Source organism: Protopterus annectens, chromosome 7.part0 (genome assembly GCF_019279795.1).
Source record: "Protopterus annectens isolate FY-2018-M chromosome 7.part0, PAN1.0, whole genome shotgun sequence".
Classification (NCBI taxonomy): domain Eukaryota; kingdom Metazoa; phylum Chordata; order Ceratodontiformes; family Protopteridae; genus Protopterus; species Protopterus annectens.
The window spans coordinates 805,802,065-805,815,279 of NC_056739.1; the positions used below are offsets into that span (position 1 = coordinate 805,802,065).

At 39.4% G+C, this 13,215-nt stretch overlaps 1 protein-coding gene across 1 annotated transcript in view; it reads left to right on the plus strand.

Moving 5' to 3' along the window:
* Positions 1–8,201: 8,201 nt before the first annotated feature.
* The window catches only part of LOC122806703 (polyamine-transporting ATPase 13A3-like), a gene marked incomplete in the record, with an annotated part of 1,429,840 nt that continues 1,424,826 nt past the window's right edge, over positions 8,202–13,215 (plus strand). The window contains 1 exon segment of the mRNA XM_044077342.1: positions 8,202–8,392.

The following is a 13,215-nucleotide window of genomic DNA, read 5'->3' on the forward strand; positions in this document are numbered from 1 at the left end:
CTAATTTTCCAGAAACACTCTGCTGTCACCAATTTTTAATACTTTTCCTTTCTTCCGTGTTTATTTTTTAATGATCAGTTATTTCTGCTGGTATGATTGCATCTTTACTAATATCGGTATTGGCTGCTTTCTCATGGCCATGTTTACTGCATGCACTTGATGTGCACTTTCTGTCAACAAACTTACTGTGGAACATCAGTCCAATTGTGCATTTGTGATTTCAAAAAATTAATACAGTCTATTCCTTCCAGTTTCTGTGGTACAGCAGAAAATCTCAGGTTTTCTGTGCATGCTCTGTCTTCTTCTAAATTTACTACTTTTTGAAACAGCTCTTCTTGAGCAGGTTCTTACTGAGCCAGCCTTTTCTTCATTTTGACCTTTGATTTTGAAGTTTTATTAGTTCATCTGAATCGCTGGTTAGAGTTTCTTCTATTTTTGTCCAGCCTTTTGCTATTTGTCTTGATATATTCTTTTACTGTTTCATTTATTTTATTAACTTCTTAGTATATTTGATTTACTTTTCCTCTAAATTACTGGAAGCCATCTATTGTACCAAAAACTGAAACTTAAGCTGTTTTTTTGTTGAACAGCTGCAGGATTTTTACTTTTTCACTTCAACTTTTCTGGCTGATTTTCTTTTAGGTTATCTACATTTCTGCTTTGTTAGCATCCAAGCAGTGTAATTTACTACCCAGCAACTGAATTTTATCCAAAATGACAATGTTGCTGGCTTCCTTTTCTCATTTTCTGTTTTTACATTGAAAGTGCTGAAATTAAACTGTTGAAAAGTATGCAGCCAAATTGAAAGTTGTGGTTCCACTTACTTTGATCAGCCATTGCTGACATACATGCTGAGAAGTTCTGTTTGAATATTTCTCCAACAACCAAACTTCAGTCCACACATTACCCACCTAATGTCTACTTTTCTTGTTATCTCTCTCAATCATATCTTATCATCTCTATCAAAGAACAAAAAAACCCCACTTTCATGCATCAAGACAACTTATCTAGTTGCCTCCTTGTTCATAGGTAGATACTAGGCTATCGGCCCGAGGCCTAAGTCAGCCTAGCCAACAAAGTTCCCTGGCTTACGCCAACCCAAGAAAGTTAATTTCCTGTGCCCCTGTCGAGCAGAGCCACAGAAGTGATCCCCGGGGTGTATTTCCTATTTCCCATCCACTCATCAAGATTTTTCTTGAAGAGTGTTAATGAGGAACTTTGCTTGACATAGATGGGTAGCCTGTTCCAGAGTATGGAAAGTCTCTGGGACAGGAATCTATCCCTCCAGCAAGTCCTGTTTATTGTGGTGAGAAGGTTTAGGTCCCTAGACCATGTTGCTCGGAGGGATTGGGATTTCTTTAGGTGTAGCATGTCCAACAGTTCTGGGTTTGACATAGCTTTATATGTTAGGCAGAGATCACTTCAGAGTAGGCAATATGCTACAGAGTAAAGCTGGAGTTTTTTGAGACGCTCAGTGTAGGGAATCTGTTTGAGGCCAGTAATTCTCTTTGTGAGGTACTTCTGTGGCCTTTCCAGCTGCTGCAGGTGTCTTGTGAGGTACATTCCAAAAGGGGTGTTGTACTCTATAATGGGTATAATGAGTGTCGAGTAGAGGGGAACAATGACCTCTTTTTTCATGGATGAGAACCCTTTTGTGATGAGGTGTGCTATGTAGAAGGATTTCCTGATTACTGTGGCAATGTGATTATCAAAGGAGAGACTACTGTCCACCTATATCCCAAGGTCTCTTATCACACATTCGGTGTTAGGAAGACTGCCACCTATGTGGTAGTTCATGGGTACAGAGTTTTTACCAAAGGGGATAACAATGCACTTTTTAGCATTGTGCTTGAGACCATGGCTCTGACACCAGGCATCTGTCTCAGTGAGGCCCTTCTGTAGGATGTCCACATCATTTGGGGACTTGACTATAGCTCATAGTTTGCAGTCATCTGCGAACTTCGTTAGCAAGTGGCCTTCTGTGTTATCCTGTACTTCAGAGAAGTAGATACCAAACAGGAGAGGTCCCAGGACTGAACCCTGTGGTACTCCACTTGTCACTGGTTTGAAGTCAGATTTGGAGTCTGCAACTTTTACAGTGTGGGTTCTGTCAGTGAGCCAGTTAGCAACCCATCTTGTGACATAAGAATTTATACCTAGTTTAGTGAGTTTAGCTATAATTCCAGAATGGGGGATGGTGTTGAAAGCCTTGGCGAGGTCAAGATAGGCTGTGTGAACCACCTTACCCTCGTCTACTGCTTTGGTGACTGCCTCAAAGAAGTTGACCAGGTTCAGGAGGCAAGATCTGCCTTTCACAAACCCGAACTCGGAGGGGTCCAGAGTTTGGAGGTTACCAATGTCTTTGTTTATGAATTCCATGATGATACGTTCCATGGCCTTGCAGACGAGGCTCATCAGGCTAATAGGGCGATAGTTCCCAGGATTAGTGGTGACTCCCCCTTTGTGGAGTGGGATACCTATAAGCTCCAAATATATCTTTGCTATACCCTCCTTAGCCTATTTAATATCATTCTCTCCACTGGTTTGGTATCTCATGCTTGGCGAAAGGCCATACTGGTTCCACTAAAAAAGGGTGGTCCTGTCACAGTTTCTGGTAACTACAGACCCAGAAGACTCATCAGCACCATTTTTAATATCAGGGAACATATCTTAGCAGATCTCATAAATGACTTAACTACATTTTGTTGCAGCATATGCAATTGAGGGTCTATACTCCAAATGCTGACTGCTGGAGTTCCTTTTATCCTAATGTGTTAGATTGTGCAAGCCTGTGACACACTTTCATTTCTCTTTTCCTTTTTTTCTTACTATAGTACAACCATGGAATCAGTACATGCGTACATATATATATATACATATATATAAATATATAAATATATATATATATACACATATATATTACATATATGGGTCTAGTTCTAAATTTTGAACTTTCAAAACATCTCAAGACCATAAGACTGAAGTTTTGAAACTTTGAACCATTTAAATGTAGATCACCATACAGCACGGAACAGTATATTTACGGTTTTCTTCACTATAGTGTGATCCCGGAGTTGGTGTATTTAATTAGCAAGGAGTGTGGGGTAAAAAAAGATTTTTTTGTTTTTATTTAAATTTCAGTTTCAAAACTTCAATCTTATGGTCTCGACCATAAGACATTTGACATTTTGGGTTTGAAATTTAGAAGTAGACCCATATATATCTATATATCTATCTGTCTATATATATATATATATATATATATATATATATATATATATATATATATATATATATGTATACAAGTTAGGGTAATATGGGGACCAAACTCACAACATGGTGTTGCAGAGAAGGCTTGCTCCCCCCCCGCATTTTTTTTTTTTTAATGTTTTTCAAATTATGCTGTTTGGTTTTGAATTTTTCAATAGCATAACTCTTGTTCTTATGCCTTGATCAAATGTAGGCAAACCCTTACAAACAATATTACAGGGAATGTTCAGTCCCTTGGTCCAAGCCAACATGACTTTGTTAAAGGAAGTTCATGTTTACTCAATGTTATCAGTTTCACCAAATGGTTCACAGAAGTCCTAGATCTGAGCTATGCCATTCACACATCTTATCTACACCTAGCTCAGGCCTTTGATACAACTCCCCATGCAAGTATTATCAATAGGCATCCATAGCTTAGCATTAATCCTTACATTGTCCATTAGCTATCCAACTGGCTCACTAACAGGGCTGACATAGTAAGGGTCGAGGGTGCCTCTTTTATGCAAAAAAGATGTCACCAGTGGAATTCCCCAAGCTCTGTCCAAGGATGCCTGCTCCTTGGCATCTACTTTTTTGATGCTAAAGCAGATGTTGATGGGCTATGACTCACTAAGTTTGCAAATAATGACAAACTGAGTGCCATTATATACTTCCCTAAAGACGTGTTTTCTTCAACAGTGTCTGGATAAGATTTATGCCTGGTGTACTGACCGTGGACATACGATTAATGCGAAAAAAGTTGGCGTGTTTGTATTCAGCAAGCAGGAAGTCCCCACTTCATACCATTTCCAAGACACCCTCTTAAAGTCAACTCATTTATAAAAGATCTGGGTATTTTCATTGAAAACAAATTGTCTTCTGACCATCATGTGTCAACCATAAACAGAATATCCCAGGAGTTAAAGAAGTCAGAATTCCTCTCTTTACCTTCCTTATCTGACCCATCATAGAAGAAAGCGCCCCCTTAGGCATGTACCTCTCTAAGCATCATCCACCTTGAAAGGCCTCAAGGATTTCTGACCAAGAAATGTACTAGTTTCCACTCGTTGAGCTTTGATGATAAACTAAAAAAGCTCACTATAGTCTTTCTCATGCAGGTTCTTTCACAGGGATCTCTGTTGGCATTTTGAGACATGAAAAACTCCCTGATGGTTGATCCTTTAAACCTACATAAAACAAATGCACCTTATAATCCTGCACCAAAAGTCCTTAACCTTTACTGACAAGTAAATGGAATATGCTAGCATGATAGATTCTTAACCTAAAGAATCACAATTTATAGGATAAGTTTTCTCCATGTTAATCAAGCAAAGCAGTACATTGGATGTATTCACAACTGCTCTAGATAATTGGATGGGCAGTCATAAACTTACCCATGGGGTATGTAGCAAGGCATTTATTGATTAGGAAGTGTAACTCATCTAATTATTCGTGGACTTAGCTGGCTAGGCTTCTCAAAAGCCTTCGGGACCACATGCTTAGTACATACCTTTGAACCTAAAAAGAGGGGATAAGTGAAAGCTTTGGGGTATTTAAAAGACAGCATGTGGCTGACAGTAAACCCTGGATGATAGAACTGTGGGAGACAGTTAAGGTGTGGAAGGTGAGCGTATCTCTTAACCTCTTAGTGCAAGAAATCTCGACAGCCAAAAATAATGGGAGGACAAAAGCACAAACGTAGGGATAGATTTTAAATATTGCTCTTATAAACTTACAGTTACTAGAATAGCATCCATTTTCTGAAGGATATGAAGCTTGGAACTCAAATGTCTGTTATTATTTAATGACTTCAATCATCGGTGATCTGCAAGAAAATAATAAATTTTATGAGGAATGCACCAAAAATATGAGCCAAAAATCTGGACATTCTGTGAAAATCTGGACAATTCAGAAGTATGTAGGTGAATGTGATGGAAGAGAGTGACTGTGGTAGGGACATGCTTTATAAAACAGTGATACCATTTTTTTTTTTTTTGTACAATGAAATATGAAACTAGGGGAAATAAAAGCAGCAGTGAGATTCCAAAATAATTAATATGAGGTGAAGTGTTATCCCAAGGAGTTATACAGTGCCTGATTCTAAAAATAGATCTCACGATTCCTCGTGCTGCTTAGTATGTCAGAACTGGTACTTCAGTCATGCAAGGCTTTGTGGCACTGTGGGATAAAGCCACGAGTATGACCTAGATAATGTAGGATCAAATAGTGGCTGTGGTGCTGGAATCTTGGCTGGGGTAGGAGTGAACACCTATTTCTGACTTGCCTACCTATGAGGGGAGAGATTTGTCATCCTCTGAGTTGTTTCACCACATAAAAGTGGAGGTTTCCAGGTGATGAACTTAACAAGTGACGAGCAATGGCACAGACTTGGCTTATCAAGCTGATGGCTGTAGCCCTAATTAGCACCTAAGTGTACAAACAGGAGGCTGTAGAAACTCTCCAACGTGAATTAGCATTCACATCAGCCACTGTGGGGAGTGGGGCTAGGACCCAAGACAGAAAGTCCTCCTTGCTTGTTTCATCAAATGTGAGAAAGGACACAAGCCCTGATATAGCTGTCTAGATGATTGCCTCTTCTGTTTGCCTTTTGCCTCCACGAGGGACTCACTGAATGGTGAGAGAATGAATGAATAAATGAATGGCATCAAAATCAGGGCTGATAAGCAAAAATGTCAGCAAGAAAAAAAAAATGATACTACAAGCATTACATGGTGGATAAGCCATATACCTGCCTTATAGCCACTGACATACAGTGGATGCTGTACTATAGCTGCTGCAGTGCGAACTGTGGTCCAGGGAGGACTGTGCTATGCATGGTAGTTATCACCTTAAAACAACTGGGTGACTCAACATTATTTATTTATTTTTTAAAAAACGCAAACTATTCTTTTGCAGTGCAGCCCTACAGTGTGGCTACATTGTACTGTTACAGCTAATACTACATGAATGACATCATTTTCTATGTCATCCATGTACTATTATGACAACATGCAAATGGTGATGTGGTCTTGGCAGTTACAACATGAGAATCTGAAACAGTCAGTGTAAATTAACATGTAACTGAACCTTTTTAATTGGTTCTGGCATAGCGGTTATGCGTTAAACTTACAACTTTTCATAGTCTTGGGCAGTCAAAGGTGTACTCTGCTGTTCAGCTGGCATTAAGGATTTGGGTTGCAGTTTAGGATGGCAAATATCCTCTGCTGCACTACCCAGTTCTTGTGTAATCTGGACATAAGTATGAAAGCAGTAAGGAATGAAGTGTGTCTTCCAGTTTATATCTATCTGGGATGTGACTTAGGTATGTGGTCATGAAAAGGTTATAGTTGTTGTTGTTGTGTCTTTCGGCTTTTCCCGGTTAGGGGTCACCACAGCGGAACTCCAGTCCGCTAATGATTGGCAGTAGATTTTTACGTGCCGAGTTGGAAAGGTTATAGTAATGGCTATTATCAAATACACAATAAAGCCTATTATGAAAAACAAAAAGTAAGGTGAAAGGTACTATACAAGGCAATAGTGTTAATTCAAGAAAAAAAAAAACTATTGTTCATACACTTGGATCTTTATTGCTGATAGAAAATGATCTATTTTAAACATGTTACTACTTAAAATGTAATGTACAGGGTGTGCAATATAAAACGAGGCATTACTTGGGGTACAAGGTTGATAGCAGAAAAAAAGAAAAGTTTAATTTTCAAAAAAATTTTTTTTTAACTACTTACAGCTTATAACTCTTCTAACATAAAGTCACTTTATTCACAGGTAGCAACACTCACAGATAACAAGCATAAAATATTGCATCTAATCAAATAAAAAAAACAAATAAGGGTATATTTGAGCAATATTGTTTAATATGCCAGATAGTTATTTAGAAATTTCATCTGACAAACATTTAAAACAATTTACAATGCCACACAGAAACAGCAGTTGTCAGACCCATTTCCATAAATGCAATCTTTATATTAAATGCAAAACATCTTGAATCTTGACTAGCATTAGAAAACGATCATCATCATTATACTATGACGTCATATTCAAGATCCAAGCAGTTCATTTTGCTACAGGCTTCTTTCTGACACTCAGAGTCTGTGACCCAATACTAAATCTTGTATTTCACATTCTTAATTTTACATGATCACTTATGGAACAACCTACTTGCTTTCTATTAATTGATGTTTTAATAGTCAACGCAATTAGATCTAACAAGATTCTTTGGCTCTCAACTCCTTAATTCCCTGCCCTCCAGCAAAAACCTTTCCATTTGAAACCATTTCACACGCATCACTTGTAATAGCTTGTGCTGGTTACTTCGCTAAATTGTATCTGATTATTTTCTTTTTCGTCCATTAGTGTTTCATTGGCTGTCTTCAGAGTTTTGTATCTTTCACCCTCTCTCCCTCCTATACTGCTGTGTCCCTCCCTGTCAATTTTCCCTCCTGTTCTTGTGGTGCTTGGTCCTCCATGTCCACTTCTGTCTGTCTCTCTTTCATCAGTACTAGCCCTTCCCCATGTCGTTCTGTCTACTCTTCGGTATTACTCTGCATTTACTCTCTCTAATAAAGTTCCCCACTCTTATTTCCCATCTCCAGTGACATTCCAACCTGCCCTGTAAGCAGAACAGCAGCACCACATCCTAAACACCTTCCGACTCCAATTCTCCCTGTTTTTCCAGTGTGTTTTGCTGCTCTCATTACTGGATCCTTCGGTTTTCCCTTGTATTATTATTATTAATACATACATTTTTGTCTGTAACATTACCATTAAAAGTGTTAGCCCGGAATCAAGTAAGTCATGCATACCTCAGATAACTTATTAAAACAGCACTTCTCTCTTTCTTTCACGCTCAACATATTCTCGCCCAGCGTGCAATTCGAACGAAGACACATGCTACTGCTTACGAACTACATTTCCCATAAAACAATTGGCTTTGCTGACAAGGTACCTCTTAGCAATTTGGTTAGTGGCAAGAGCTATATTCAGTTTTGCCATCGCAAGTCTCTACAAAGAATTTTTGGATTGTGTGGGAACGCTGGGGCAGAATTAGAAGGAATTCTCGTACGGGGCTACACTTGAAGCGCCAAGGTCCGATACACGAGGAGATGTGATGTGGAGCCAGACTTTGGTGCGTTTTGATTTGGTTTTGATGGCTACGTTGTCTCTTGTCATGAGGTGTGCCTGTCGTGTGGTGGGAGTCCAGTTTTTGTATATGTCTTGGGGAGGTAGTGGGAAAGACTTCAACGACGCAGATGTTTTTGAGTGTGTCAAAGACGGCCAGAGGGCTACAGTCACGCATCTCCGAGGGAGTACAGTGGGTATTTTTTTTTTACTTCGCCCGCGAATATTTTTAATGGCACGGCGGGCTTTGAAGGTGGACACCTGCTATGACGGTTGTCACGGAAGATGGGAGCTTTTAGCAACACTTGAGGGGTGCCCATTGACAGCTTGTAAAGGGATGTAAACGTTGACAGGTGTATGCCGGGGTACCTTTTTAAAGTAAAATTAATTGTTTCCGTGAATTGTGACCCAGCACGTTCCAGTTTAAGTACACCTAAACATCCATCTGCTTTCGACAGCTGTTTGATGGACTGCGTTTTAATTCTGCAGTCCTCCGTTCTATTATCCCATTAAATTAGGGTGGTTCGGAAACTGCGAGTGTCATTCTAAGTGTTAAGTAGGCAGTATAAGCGCAAGGGTAAACGTATTACCGAAGAATATTTGTATATATAGTTTAAGTGTTTATAAGGAAGTTTCCATGCGTGGCTTGAAACTTTCAGGGATTGAGTACTTGTGTTTTCTTGCGGTGGTGCTGGGGTGACGGTACATTACGTATTTATTTGGAGTTTTTCAGCAGTTTGGCATTCCGTCAAGGATGTGGATGGATTGTCTTTCTCAAAGAAGGAAAAAAAAATCCTTCTTCCGGGTATTGATTTGTATTGATCTCTGTTTTTGACAGTAAAGCTTCTGGGTTATGTAGAAAATGACATTGGTTTACTGTTGCCAATAATTTAGATTTAGACCTGTCTCTGTTTTTTAACAGTGTAAAGAAAATTGGATTACATCGTCTCCTTTTAAAATACTGTCAACCTTGTACTTGTTTGTATTTAGTGTGCTTAGCTAAAAAAAACTTTAAAATAAATAGACAGTGCCACATCAAATTGCCCTTCTGTGTATTGCCTCGTGCTTACGAACTATAAATTATTTATTAAAACAGTAATCTAAACTGCTTGGTGTCTTATTTGCTAAGTCTTTTTGATTTACATTTCTGCAGCTATGTGAACCACAACCTAAAACAACTTGTTTACACAACCCAGTAGTCCTCCTCTGTTGCTGAATCAGGTCTTTTTCAGAATCTCAGCTAATTCTGAATCCCTCTAAAACTAAGCTGATGCTGCTTCAGTCCAATAAATCATGTAGCCCCCTACCCCCATTCCAAATACACTCCTCCAACAACACCACAGTATCCGCCATCACACAAACAAAACTACTAGGTGTACTAATCAACAATAATCTGAAATTTGTTTTACACGTATTCCAGTTCGTTAAAAAATACACATAAAACTTGTCTCGCTGTATAGTTAGGTCTTTCCTAATTAGACAGTAGATAGCGCATACTCTTCTACTCTCCACCCAATTATACACTTTTCTCATCTTTATTAACACTGAGTTTTGCAAATTAGAAAGCTGCTATAATAAGATTGTAAAATTTGCCACCAACACCGCAAATAGGGCTCACCACAGCAAATAGGGCTCACCACAGCGCTGCCTTACATCAACTAAACTGGTTAGAAACTCCCAACCAGCTGACTTGCACACAACTGACCTCTGCACAAACACCCTTCAAACTCTGCTGCAATGTTATACTAACATTCGCTTCCACCGATCTTCTGACAGATACTACAAGTTACTAAATCTAACAATAAAGCAGCTGGCAACTCCTCTTATTCAAACCACATCTCAAAGATATGGAATACCATTCCTCAACCAGTCCTAACCACGTTCAACCCATCTCACTTTAAAAAACTTATAAAAGACTTCCTCTGTAAAATTTGGCTTTGCTCTTGTACCACTCCTGGTTTATCTAGCAACTACACATATTCTTTACTCTTGCTCTTACTTCTGTAGGCTCCCGCCTATTTAACTTTCCTCCAACTTCATATCTCATAACATACTGCTGCTACCACACACTAATTTTCTTCCCTCACCTAATCACCTCATTACACATTTCTTGCATTTCTCTGCATCTCATCTATCATTCTCTTCCCAATTTCTGTTGCCACCTTCAACTCATACCCTCGCTCCTTTCTATGGTGCCTACAGTTCCACTCTGTATCCTGCCAACTAGTAAGTCATCCTTGTAACCACACATTTCCCACTGTAATAGGCTTCCAATTTATTTATAACTCTAGCATCATCATCTTTCGGCTTTTCCCATTAGGGGTCGCCACAGCGGATCATCTCTTTCCATTTCTTCCTATCCTCTGCATCTTGCTCTGTCACACCAACCGCCTGCATGTCCTCTCTCACCACGTCCATAAACCTTATCTTAGGCATTCCTCTTACCTGGCAGCTCCATCCTTAGCATCTTTTTCCCAATATACCCATCATCCCTCCTCAGCACATGTACAAAGAAACGCAATCTAGTCTCTCTTGCTTTGTCTCCAAACTGTCCAACATGAGCTGACCCTCTAATATACTGATTCCTAATCCTATCCATCCTAGTCACACCGAGTGCAAATCTTAACATCTTTAACTCTGCCACATCCAGCTCTGACTCCTGCCTTTTTGTCAATGCCACTGTCTCCAACCCATATAACATAGCTGGTCTCACTACCCTCTTGTAGACCTTCACTTTCACTCTTACTGGTACCCGTCTGTCACAAATCACCCCTGACACTCTTCTCCACCCATTCCACCCTGTGCCTGTACTCTCTTCTTCACCTCTCTTCCACATTCACCATTACTCTGAACTGTTGATCCCAAGTACTTAAACTTGTCCACCTTTACCAACTCTACTCCCTGCATCCTCACCATTCCTCTACCCTCCCTCTCATTTACACACATATATTCTGTCTTAGCCCTGCTGACCTTCATTCCTCTGCTCTCTAGAGCATATCTCCACCTCTCCAGAGTCTCCTCAACCTGATTCCTACTCAAAATACAGATCACAATGTCATCTGCAAACATCATAGTCCACGGGGCCTCCTGTCTGATCTCATCTGTCAACCTGTCCATCACCATTGCAAATAAGAAAGGACTCTGAGCTGATCCTTGATTAAACGGATCTGTCACTCCCACTGGAGTCCTCACCACTGTCACGCTACCCTCGTACATATCCTGTACCACTCTTGCATACTTCTCTGCCACTCCCGACTTCCTCATACAATACCACAACTCTTCTCTAGGCACCCTGTCATATGCTTTCTCCAAGTCTACAAAGATGCAATGCAACTCCTTCTGACCTTCTCTGTATTTCTCCAGTAACACTCTCAGAGCAAACATTGCATCTGTAGTGCTCTTTCCTGGCATGAAACTCTAGTATACACTGAATTAAGTATGTTTTACCTCTCATCTGTAACACTGGAGTTAAACTATTCCCTTTTGCGGGTATTTTATGACCCCATATATTAGTGGGTTGTTCTGCAACTGTTATATGCTGCAAGTAAGCTTTTATCTATTTGTGTGTATTTTGTGACCTTGTATACCTCCTGTTGGGGGTACTTTTATGACCTTGCGTACTTATGGGTTTATTTTCAAATTGCAGTGTATGCATTTTATGTGCTGTTTATATTTGTCTATTCTTTAAAATTTGTTAGAACTGTTATATTTGTGTCTAGCCTTTAAAATAAAAAAATGCTAGAAATTAACATTTCCATTTAATTGTTGTGTGTACCCTCCATCATGCTATATTTGTGTGCATCATTTAGATTGCTAGACACTGTTAATACTATTTTTTAAAACTGAAACTCCTTTTTTTCTATAATTTTTCCCTGGACCCTGGGCCTTAGCCAAAAATGGGCTGTAACCCAGTCTGACTATCCTGGTTAACAAAAGTAAAATAAATAAATAAAGATGTTTATGTCCTGGCCTGCTTTTCTGCTCTTGTAGCATGACATACATTTCTACTGTTGCCAAACTTTAATGGTTTGGTTAGGAAGTTGTCTGTCAGATTTTATAGGTTCCTATTTAGAGGAGTGATGTTTAAGCTTTAGTCCTGTTAAGTTATCACTGACTCATTCAGTATTTGGATGGGTGTTTGAGAAATAAAACTTGGATTTACAAAGTCTGTGTTCGTAGTTTGTTGTGTAGGCTTGTTAAGTGACACTACCAGTGACCTACACAATTTATATTGATATATATTCTTATAACTCTGGGTGGGGGGGGGGGTCAGTACAAAGTTGTATACAGTTTCTGATGTAAACCAAGAGGCAACATGGATGTTTCTACAGTAAAGTTGAAGTGCGACATGTCCATCAAAAATGGTACGTTGAATTGCTTTTACACCATTTGTGGATTTCAGGCCAGATTATATACTTTTTTGCCCTATGGCATTTAAGTACAAATGGAAAACAGTGGAGCAGTTTAACAGCTTCAAGAATTTGGGAGATTTCAATGGAGAAGAAGGGAAGTCTGAATGAGGAGGTCAAAGCTAGAATTGTAGATGCTGCAGCCAAGTGATAGAATGTATCAGGGGAAGTGAATGATAGAAGAAGGCCAAATAAACTGAAAAATAATGCATACAAAAAAGTGGTGCAACCGGTGTATCACTATGGCATAGAAACCTAAGGTGAATAGATGACGATAGTTTGGTCACATGAACAGAAAAGCAGAAGACAGTTTATTAAAGTGGCATTGGGAGAGGGAGGAAGGACGACATCCAGCCAAGAAATAGATGGGTTACGTTAGAAAAAGTCTGCATCAGGCGGCAATAAATGTAGAAGGAAGTAT